The sequence below is a fragment of the Arachis ipaensis genome, chromosome B7, assembly GCF_059453495.1.
Source record: "Arachis ipaensis isolate K30076 ecotype BB chromosome B7, ASM5945349v1, whole genome shotgun sequence".
Classification (NCBI taxonomy): Eukaryota; Viridiplantae; Streptophyta; class Magnoliopsida; order Fabales; family Fabaceae; genus Arachis; species Arachis ipaensis.
The window spans coordinates 97,519,240-97,531,114 of NC_142442.1; the positions used below are offsets into that span (position 1 = coordinate 97,519,240).

At 38.7% G+C, this 11,875-nt stretch overlaps 1 non-coding gene across 1 annotated transcript; it reads left to right on the plus strand.

Moving 5' to 3' along the window:
• Positions 1 to 9,464: 9,464 nt before the first annotated feature.
• Positions 9,465 to 9,572, plus strand: LOC148553459 (small nucleolar RNA R71). Its single transcript, XR_015893894.1, has one exon. It is a non-coding gene; the product is annotated as a small nucleolar RNA R71 (small nucleolar RNA).
• Positions 9,573 to 11,875: the final 2,303 nt, after the last annotated feature.

Consider the following 11,875-nt stretch of genomic DNA (forward strand, 5'->3'; position numbering starts at 1 on the left):
TTTTTGTATGTTTCCTTTCCATCCTTTATGTCATTCCTGCCTTAGAAGATCTGAAACTTCTCAACACACAAATCACGGCATCGAATGGTAATAAAGGGTAATTAAAATAAATAATTTCAAAGCATAGAAAACATGTTTTTCATATATATCACATAATAAGGAAGGGAAAGTAAAACCATGCAATTTACATGAATAAATGGGCAAAGGATTGAATAAGTCCCTTGAATTGAGCACAAAATATGTCATAAAATATGGGTTTATCAACCTCCCCACACTTAAACAATAGCATGTCCTCATGCTAAGTCCAAGATAAAGAGTAAGGTAAGGCTAAAGTGGTGGAATCTCATGCAATGCAATCTATCCTAAATGCAACTACCTAAATGAATCATGCAATTCTAATTGTTATTCACTTGTATATAAAACTTACATGTAGTTAAATTAATTCACATTCTCAAGGAATTATATATGCATAGCCAAACCCTAGATAATGTTAAAGCACTTTTACAATTGAGATGGGTAAAAAATATTTTTCAAACTTGCAAGACAATTAACAATTCAAGCAGAGATATATGGTGATGAGCTATTGAACCCTCACTGGATTTTGTGTTTACTCTCTAGTCACTCAGTGTTTATTGGGTTAATCACTCTATTCTTCTTTTTATCCTTACTTTCTATAACTTTGTTCTTCATCCAACTAATCAACAATTATAGAATACAGACATACAAAAATCATGAGGTCTTTTTCAAGGTTGTAGTGGGGCCAAGGTAAAGGGAAGGGTATATGTATAAGGCTAAGTGAGCTAATAAGTGAATCCTTGATTAGTCTAAGATCTTACCTAACATACATATTTTGTAATTCAAAGCTTCTTAACCTATTTGCCCAGATTTTCTCACTTTGTATTGCAAGCTCATGCATTAACTTAAATTTTATCCCATGTGCACTGATTCTTTTTATTTTGCAATTGGGGAATTCTTGTACCCCTTAATTTAATACCGAAATTAAAAAATTTTTTTTAATGCACATGGCAATTCGATTGTTTTGATTTCACATGAGCATGCTTCCCAAATTTTATTTTGAAACATCTTTATTCTTTTTAACTTTCTACCTTTGTTTCTATCATCCATGTTCCCATAAAGTTCCCCACACTTAAACAATACCCAATTTCTATCTTAAGCTAACCAAGAATTCAACTTGGAATTTTTATTTTGTTTTTCTGCTTAAGGATAGTAATGTGGTTTATAGAACAAGAGGGTATTAAAAAGCTCAAGGGGGCTAACAAGGGTGATGTAAAAGGTAGCTAATTTGGGATAAGTGAGCGAATATTTCAAGCAATGGCCTCAATCATCTCTTAGTATGTATCTATATTCTATATTGGACAATTAGATTAAAACAAAGCAAAGAACATCAAAATAAAAAGAAGGGCGAAACACACAGGAATAAAAATTATGGTTTGAATGTAACCATAAAATTAAGCTCAAAACTCATAGGCTGTGTGTTCTCTAGCTCAAAAATCATATATCAGTTATACATGTCATGCAAGTAGAAATCAAGAGTTCCTATTATTCTCAATGTAAATCTTAGGGTGCCTTTAAAGTTTTAGTGTTGTTCCTTGATGAAATGTTGTTAACTAACTAACATGTTATATTCTATATACAAGGTGTGTGGATTGTTTTTGATTATGTTAAAGTCTCTAGTTTACTTCCTTTTTATTTTCAATTTAAACCAAACGATCATATGCTAAAAGGGTAAACTATACTAATTAATCCACATATTCTATAACTAATAAGTTAGAATTGCAATTAAACTAAATGGCTAAAATATAAACTAAAGTGTAAAATGCAGAAATAAAGTAAAAATACAGCAAAAGAACAGTGTATAAGTACTGAAAAGTAAAAATAAAGATAAAAATACAGAAAAATAAACAAAATAAGATAGAAAGAGTCTGTAGTGGTTCACCAAAAAGAAATACGCCAGGGATGGCGACCTCCCCACACTTAAAATAAAGCATCGTCCTCGATGCTCACTTAAGTTGGGTGTGAAGGAGTGTCATCACTGGAAGGATGGGCTGCAGGAGGCGTTGTGGAGGCTTGAGGGTCTGCAGACTGGATGAGGGTAGGAGGATCTGTCTGCTGTAGTGGAGGCTCTGACTGGATAGGAATCTTTGCATCTGCGGCCTGTATTTGGTGTGGCTCCTCCTGCTATGGCGCAGCCTGCTCGGGGCCTGCCTGCTCAGCCTGGGCATGTGTCTCCTCCTCATGAGCGCTCGCCTCCGCCTCAGATGTGTCAGAAGGGGTGTCAGGCTTGGAGAGGATGTCGCCGTCAAATCGGATCATCAACTTGAGGTGCTCATAGCGTCGCTTGTTACGACGCTCCATACGGTCTAAGCGGGCGAAGAGGCGATGCACCAGATGGTAAATAGGCTCAGGAGCAGGTGGAGGTGCAGTGGGTGGGGCTGGTGCAGCAGTGGAATAAGAAGGGACAGTTGAAGGTGTGGCTGTCTCAGCAGAAGCGGTGAGGAATGGGGGTGTATAGCCTAAAGCCCAAAAATTCCTGTTGTGACGGATAATCTTCTTGCAGTCCGAAGCAGGTGGCTTCTCATCAGCATCCTCCCAAGGCATGTCAGCTCGACGGCCTAGCTGGGTAACCGGGTAAGGGAAAGGTAGGGTGCCTCTGATATGGACCCTAGCCATAAAGTTCCAGATGAATCGTGGGAGGTACAGGTCCTTACCCTCCATCACACACTAGAGAAGGGTGATCATAGTGGCAGGCAGCTCCGTCTCATGAGTGCTTGGCATAACAAAGTTGCTCAGGATATGGTGCCAGAGCTGAGCTTCATCATTCAGATACATAAGCTTGATTCCTTTAGGCATTGTGGTGTTCTTACCCATGACCCAGAGGACAGTAGGGTCAAGGGCTATTGGTGCACGAAATTGTGATGTCCAGGCTCAAACAATCCCTGGCAACGTGAGCAACTTGGTACGCGCAATCGTGATTACACTTTGATTATATAAAATTCATGGCTCTTTCTTTCCCTGGCAATGGCGCCAAGAACATGGTGCCAATACCATGGTTCACAACTTCGATACAACTAACCAGCAAGTGCACTGGGTCATCCAAGTAATACCTTACGTGAGTAAGGGTCGAATCCCACGGAGATTGTTGGTATGAAGCAAGCTATGGTCACCTTGCAAATCTCAGTTAGGCAGATATAAATTGATAATGGTGTTTTCGAATTTAATATAATAAAATAGGGATAGAAATACTTATGTAATTCATTGGTGAGAATTTCAGATAAGCGAATGGAGATGCCTTCGTTCCTCTGAACCTCTGCTTTCCTACTATCTTCATCCAATCAGTCTTACTCCTTTCCATGGCTGGCTTTATGCAAGGGCATCACCGTTGTCAGTGGCTACATCCCCTCATCTCAGTGAAAAATATGCTCACATGCTCTGTCACAGCACGGCTAATCATCTGTCGGTTCTCGATCATGCTGGAATAGGATTCACCCTCCTTTTGTGTCTGTCACTAACGCCCAACACTCGCGAGTTTGAAGCTCGTCACAGTCATTCAATCATTGAATCCTACTCGGAATACCATAGACAAGGTTTATACTTTTCGGATTCTCTTGAGTGCCGCCATCATTCTAGCTTACGCCACAAAGATTCTGGTTAGGAGATCTAAGAGATATTCATTCTAGCTTATTTCATGTAGAACGGAAGTGTTTGTCAGGCACGTGTTCATAGGGGAGAATGGTGATGAGCGTCACACATAATCATCACCTTCATCACGTTCTTGGGTGCGAATGGATATCTTAGAAGCGAAATAAGATGAATTGAATAGAAAACAGTAGTACTTTGCATTAATCTTTCAGGAACAGGAGAGCTCCACACCTTAATCTATGGAGTGTAGAAACTCTACCGTTAAAATTACATAAGTGAAAGGTCCAGGCATGGCCGAGATGGCCAGCCCTCAAACGTGATCTAAGATAGCATACAACTGATCAAAGATTGTCAAAAAGACTAGTAAAAGGTCCTATTTATAATAAACTAGTCACTAGGGTTTACATAAGTAAGTAATTGATGCATAAATCCACTTCCGGGGCCCACTTGGTGTGTGCCTGGGCTGAGCCTTATCTTTCCACGTGCAGAGGCCATTTGTGGAGTTGAACGCCAGGTTTTGATCCATTTCTGGCGTTCAACTCCGGTTTTGGATCCTATTCTGGCGCTGGACGCCAGAATTGGGCAGAGAGCTGGCGTTGAACGCCAGTTTACGTCGTCTATTCTTGGCCAAAGTATGGACTATTATATATTTCGGGAAAGCCCTGGATGTCTACTTTCCAACGCAATTGGAAGCGCGCCATTTCGAGTTCTGTAGCTCCAGAAAATCCACTTTGAGTGCAAGGAGGTCAGAATCCAACAGCATCCGCAGTCCTTCTTCAACCTCTGAATCTGATTTCTGCTCAAGTCCCTCAATTTCAGCCAGAAAATACCTGAAATCACAGAAAAATACACAAACTCATAGGAAGGTCCAGAAATGTGAATTTAACATAAAAACTAATGAAAACATCCCTAAAAGTAACTAGATCCTACTAAAAACATACTAAAAACACTGTCAAAAAGCGTATAAATTATCCGCTCATCACAACACCAAACTTAAATTGTTGCTTGTCCCCAAGAAACTGAAAATCAAATAGGATAAAAAGAAGAGAATATACTATAAATTCCAAACTATCAATGAAACATAGCTCCAATCAAATGAGCGGGACTTATAGCTTTTTGCCTCTTGAATAGTTTTGGCATCTCACTTTATCCATTGAGGTTCAGAATGATTGGCATCTATAGGAACTCAGAGTTCAGATAGTGTTATTGATTCTCCTAGTTCAGTATGATGATTCTTGAACACAGCTTTTTTGAGTCTTGGCCGTGGCCCTAAGCACTTTGTTTTCCAGTATTACCACCGGATACATAAATGCCACAGACACATAATTGGGTGAACCTTTTCAGATTGTGACTCAGCTTTGCTAAAGTCCCCAATTAGAGGTGTCCAGGGTTCTTAAGCACACTCTTTTTTTTTGCTTTGGACCTTGACTTTAACCGCTCAGTCTCAAGTTTTCACTTGACACCTACACGCCACAAGCACATGGTTAGGGACAGCTTGGTTTAGCCGCTTAGACCAGGATTTTATTCCTTTAGGCCCTCTTATTCACTGATGCTCAAAGCCTTGGGATCCTTTTTATTTTCCCTTGCCTTTTGGTTTTAAGGGTTATTGGCTTTTTCTGCTTGCTTTTTCTTTTTCTTTCTATTTTTTTTATTTTTTTTTTGCCCCTTTTTTTTTCTGCAAGCTTTGTTCTTTGCTACTTTTTCTTGCTTCAAGAATCATTTTTATGATTTTTCAGATTATCAAATAACATGTCTCCTAGTCATCATTCTTTCAAGAGCCAACATATTTAACATTCTTAAACAACAACTTCAAAAGACATATGCACTGTTCAAGCATACATTCAGAAAACAAGAAGCATTGTCACCACATCAATATAATTAAGCTAAGTTCAAGGATAAATTCGAAACTCATGTACTTCTTGTTCTTTTGAATTAAAACATTTTTCATTTAAGAGAGGTGATGGATTCATAGGACATTCATAACTTTAAGACAAAGTTACTAATTACTAATGATCATATAATGAAGACACAAACATGGATAAGCACACAACATAGAAAACGAAAAACAGAAGAAATAAGAACAAGGAATGAATCCACCTTAGTGATGGTGGCGTTTCCTTCTTGAGGAACCAATGATGTCCCTGAGCTCTTCTATGTCTCTTCCTTGTCTTTGTTGCTCCTCCCTCATTGCTTTTTGATCTTCTCTGATTTCATAGAGCATGATGGAGTGCTCTTGATGTTCCACCCTTAGTTATCCCATATTGGAACTCAATTCTCCTAGGGAGGTGTTAATTTGCTCCCAATAGTTTTGTGGAGGAAAGTGCATTTGAGGCATCTCCGGGATCTCATGGTGATGAGCTTCATACGCCTCTTGAGCTCCATGAGTGGGCTCTCTTGCTTGCTCCATTTTTTTCTTAGTGATGGGCTTGTCCTCTTTGATGAGGATATCTCCCTCTATGTCAATCCGAGCCGAATTGCATAGGTGGCAAATGAGGTGAGGAAAGGCTAACCTTGCCATGGTGGAGGACTTGTCAGCCACCTTGTAGAGTTCTTGAGGTATAATCTCATGAACTTCCACCTCTTCTCCAATCATGATACTATGGATCATGATGGCCCGGTCTATAGTAACTTCAGACCGGTTGCTAGTGGGAATGATTGAGCATTGAATGAACTCCAACCATCCTCTAGCTACAGGCTTGAGGTCCAATCTTCTTAGTTGAACCGGCTTACCTTTAGAGTCAACCTTCCATTGAGCTCCTTCTACACATATGTCCATAAGGACTTGGTCCAACCTTTGATCAAAGTTGACTCTCCTTGTGTAGGGGCGTGCGTTCTCTTCCATGTTTGGCAAGTTGAACGCCAACCTCACATTTTCCGGACTAAAATCTAAGTATTTCCCCCGAACCATTGTAACATAGTTCTTTGGATCTGGGTTCTTACTTTGATCATGGTTCTTGGTGATCCATGCATTGGCATAGAACTCTTGAACCATTAGGATGCCGACTTGTTGGATGGGATTTGTTAGAACTTCCCAACCTCTTCTTTGAATTTCATGTCGGATCTCCGGATACTCATTTCTTTTGAGTTTGAAAGGGACCTCAGGGATCACCTTCTTCTTGGCCACAACATCATAGAAGTGGTCTTGATGGGCTTTGAAGATGAACCTTTCCATCTCCCATGACTCGGATGTGGAAGCTTTTGTCTTCCCTTTCCCCTTTCTAGAGGATTCTCCGGTCTTAGGTGCCATCAATGGTAATGGAAAAACAAAAAGCTTATGCTTTTACCACACCAAACTTAGAATTTTGCTCGCCCTCGAGCAATAAACGAAAGAATAGATGAAGAAGAAGAAGAAATGGGGGAGAGGGAGAGGGTGACGTGTTTCGGCCAAGAAGGGTGTAGAGGGGTGTGTTGTGTGAATTTGATGAAGAATAGAGGGCTTTATATAGGGAAGGGAGGGGGGAAAGGTTTCGGCCATATGGGTGGGTTTGGGTGGGAAATTGGTTTTGAATTTTTGAAGGTAGGTGGAGTTTATGAGGTAGGTTTATGGGGAAGAGTGGATGGATGTGAGTGGTGAAGAGGTGATGAGGAAGAGAGTTTGAGGTGATTGGTGAAGGGTTTTTGGGGAAGAGTGTTTATGGGGTTGTGTGAAAGAGAGTGGTGAGAAGAAGTGAGTGGAGGTAGGTGGGGATCCTGTGGGGTCCACAGATCCTGAGGTGTTCAAGGATTTACATCCCTGCACCCATTAGGCATGTAAAAATGCCTTTGCACCCAACTCTGGGCGTTCGGCGCCAGGATGGTGGCCATTTTGGGCGATCAACGCCCATTTGTGTGCCATTTCTGGCGTTGAACGCCAGAACCATGCCTGTTCTGGCGTTCAGCGCCCAGAAGCTGCCCATTTTGGGCGTTCAGCGCCAAAACCATGCTCTGTTCTGGCGCTGAACGCCAGACAGATGCTCCTCCAGGGTGTGATTTTTCTTCTGCTGTTTTTGATTCCGTTTTCAATTTTTATATTTATTTTGTGACTCCACATGATCATGAACCTACAAAGATATATAACTAAGAAAAATATAGTTAGATAAATAAACATTGGGTTGCCTCCCAACAAGCGCTTCTTTAATGTCAATAGCTTGACAGTGGGCTCTCATGGAGCCTCACAGATGTGCAGAGCTTTGTTGAAACTCTCCAACACCAAACTTAGAGTTTGGATATGGGAGTTCAACACCAAACTTAGAGTTTGACTGTGGGGGCTCTGGTTGACTCTGCTTTGAGAGAAGCTTTTTCTGCTTCCTCTCCATGGTTGCAGAGGGAGATCCTTGAGTTTTAAACACAAGGGAGTCCTTATTCCATTGAAGGACTATTTCACCTCTGTCAACATCAATCACAGCTCTTGCTGTGGCCAGGAAAGGTCTTCCTAGGATGATGGATTCATCCTCTTCCCTTCCAGTATCCAGGACTATGAAATCAGCAGGGATGTAAAGGACTTCAACCTTTACTAACACGTCCTCTACTTGTCCATAAGCCTGTTTTCTTGAACTGTCTGCCATCTCTAATGAGATTTTAGCAGCTTGCACCCCATAGATTCCTAGTTTCTCTATTACAGAGAGGGGCATGAGGTTTATTCCTGAACCAAGGTCACATAGAGCCTTAAAGATCATGGTGCCTATGGTACAGGGTATTATGAACTTTCCAGGATCCTGTCTCTTCTGAGGCAATGTCAGTTGATTCAGATCACTTAGTTCATTGATGAACAAGGGAGGTTCAACTTCCCAAGTATCAATGCCAAATAATTTGGCATTCAGCTTCATGATTGCACCAAGAAACTTGGCAGTTTGCTCTTCAGTAACATCCTCATTCTCTTCAGAAGAGGAATACTCATCAGAGCTCATGAAGGGCATAAGGAGGTTCAATGGAATCTCTATGGTCTCTAGATGAGCCTCAGAGTCCTTTGGTTCTTCAGAGGGAAGCTCCTTATTGATCACTGGACGTCCTAGGAGGTCTTCCTCCTTGGGATTTGCGTCTTCCTCTCCTTCTTTGGGTTCGGCCATTTTGCTTATGTCAATGGCCTTGCACTCTCCTTTTGGATTCTCTTCTGTATTGCTTGGGAGAGTACTGGGAGGGATTTCAGTGATCCTTTTACTCAGCTGGCCCACTTGTGCTTCCAAATTTCTAATGGAAGACCTTGTTTCATTCATGAAGCTCGCAGTGGCCTTGGATAGATCAGAGACTAGATTTGCTAAATTAGAAGCATTTTGTTCAGAGTTCTCTGTCTGTTGCTAAGTCGATGATGGAAAAGGTTTATTATTGTTAAACCTGTTTCTTCCACCATTATTAAAGCCTTGTTGAGGCTTTTGATCCTTCCATGAGAAATTTGGATGATTTCTCCATGATGAGTTATAGGTGTTTCCATAAGGTTCACCTAAGTAATTCACCTCTGCTATTGCAGGGTTCTCAGGATCATAAGCTTCTTCTTCATAAGAAGCCTCTTGAGTACTGTTGGATGCAGCTTGCATTCCATTCAGACTCTGAGAGATCATATTGACTTGCTGAGTCAATATTTTTTTCTGAGCCAATATGGCATTCAGAGTATCAACTTCAAGAACTCCCTTCTTCATAGGCGTCCCATTATTCATAGGGTTCCTTTCAGAAGTGTACATGAACTAGTTATTAGCAACCATGTCAATGAGTTCTTGAGTTTCTGCAGGCGTTTTCTTTAGGTGAATGGATCCACCTACAGAAGTGTCCAGTAACATCTTTGATAGATCAGATAAACCATCATAGAATATATCCAGGATGGTCCATTCTGAAAGCATGTCAGAAGGACACTTTTTGGTCAACTGTTTGTATCTTTCCCAAGCTTCATAGAGGGATTCACCTTCTTTTTGTCTGAAGGTTTGAACATCAGCTTTAAGCTTGCTCAGCTTTTGAGGAGGAAAGTACTTGGCTAAGAAAGCCGTGACCAGCTTATCCCAAGAGTTCAGGCTGTCTTTGGGTTGAGAATCCAACCATAATCTAGCTCTGTCTCTTACAGCAAAAGGGAAAAGCATGAGCCTGTAGATTTCAGGATCTACTCCATTAGTCTTAACAGTATCACATATCTGCAAGAATTCAGTTAAGAACTGAAAAGGATCTTCAGATGGAAGTCCATGAAACTTGCAGTTCTGCTGCATCAGAGAAACTAATTGAGGTTTCAGCTCAAAGTTGTTTGCTCCAATGGCAGGAATAGAGATGCTTCTTCCATGTAAATTGGAATTAGGTGCAGTAAAGTCACCAAGCATCTTCCTTACATTATTATTATTTTTGGCTGCCATCTCCTCTTTCTGTTCGAAAATTTCTGAAAAGTTATCTCTGTATTGTTGTAATTTCGCTTCTCTTAATTTTCTCTTCAGAGTCCTTTCAGGTTCTGGATCTGCTTCAACAAGAATATTCTTGTCCTTGATCCTGCTCATATGACAAAGAAGAGGGCACAGAAAAAAATAATAATAATAATATGGATCATTTATACCACAGTATAGGGATCCCTGTGTGAGTAGAAGAAGAGGGGGAGACAAAGAATGTAATATAATGGAAGAAACACAACTGTGAGGAGGGTTGAGATGTAAGATGAGATGTTAGTAGATGAATAAATAAATAGAATAAGATGGGAGAGGGAGAATTTTCGAAAATAATTTTTGAAAAAGGGTTAGTGATTTTCGAAAATGGTTTTTGAAAAATGTTAGTATTTTTTTGAAAAAGTTTTAAAATAAAAAATAAAAAATAATTAGTTAATAAAAAAGAAATTTTTGAAAAAGAGGGAAGATATTTTCGAAAATTAGAGAGAGAGAGAGTTAGTTAGGTAGTTTTGAAAAAGTTAAGAAACAAACAAAAAGTTAGTTAGTTAGTTGAAACAAATTTTGAAAAGATAAGAAGTTAGGAGGTTAGAAAAGATATTTTGAAACCAACTTTTTGAAAAAGGTAAGATAAGAAGATATTTTAGAAATTAGTTTTGAAAAAGATTTGATTTTTAAAATCTCAATTAATGACTTGATTCATAAGAAATCACAAGATATGATTCTAGAACTTAAAGTTTGAATCTTTCTTAACAAGTAAGTAACAAACTTGAAATTTTTGAATCAAAACATTAATTGATTATGTTATTTTCAAAAATTTGGTATAAAAATAAGAAAAAGATTTTTGAAAAATATTTTTTGGAATTTTTGAAAATAACTAAGAATTTTGAAAAATATTTGATTTTTGAAAAAGATTTTGAAAAAGATAAGATTTTCAAATTGAAAATTTGATTTGACTCATGAGAAACAATTTGATTTTAAAATTTTTTTTGAAAAAGTCAATCCAAATTTTTGAATTTGATGAGAGAAAATGGGAAAGATATTTTTTTGATTTTTTTTTTGAAATTTTTATGATGAGAGAGAAAAACACTAAAGAGATGCAATGCATGAAGATTTTGGATCAAAACAATGAATGCATGCAAGAATGCTATGAAGGTCAAGATGAACACCAAGAACACTTTGAAGATCATGATGATCACCAAGAACATATTTTTGAAAAAATTTTAATGCAAAGAAAACATGCAAGACACCAAACTTAGAATTCTTTAATGCTTAGACACTAAGAATTCAAGAATGCATATGATAAACATGATACAACACAAAACAAAAAATCATCAAGATCAAACAAGAAGACTTACCAAGAACAACTTGAAGATCATGAAGAACACTATGAATGCATGAAATTTTCGAAAAATGCAAGATGCACATGCAAATGACACCAAACTTATGACATGACTCATGACTCAAACAAGAAACAGAAAAATATTTTTGATTTTTATGATTTTCTAATTTTTTTTTTGGATTTTTTCGAAAATTATATGAAAAAAAAAATAAGGATTCCAAAATTTTTTTCATGAATTCCAGGAATCTTGCATTCTTATTCTAAAGCTTCAGTCCAGGAATTAGACATGGCTCACTAGCCAGCCAAGCTTTCAATGAAAGCTCCAGTCCAAAACACTAGACATGGCCAATGGCCAGCCAAGCTTCAGCATGTAATTCAGACATGACACGCCTGACATACTCATTCCCAAAGGAATTAGACATGGCTTTACAGCCAGCCAGGCTTCACATGCTTTATGAAACACTAGAATTCATTCTTAAAAATTTTGAATAAAATTTTTGAAAACATTTTTGTATTATTTTCGAAAACAGATGAGAAAATTTTAGAA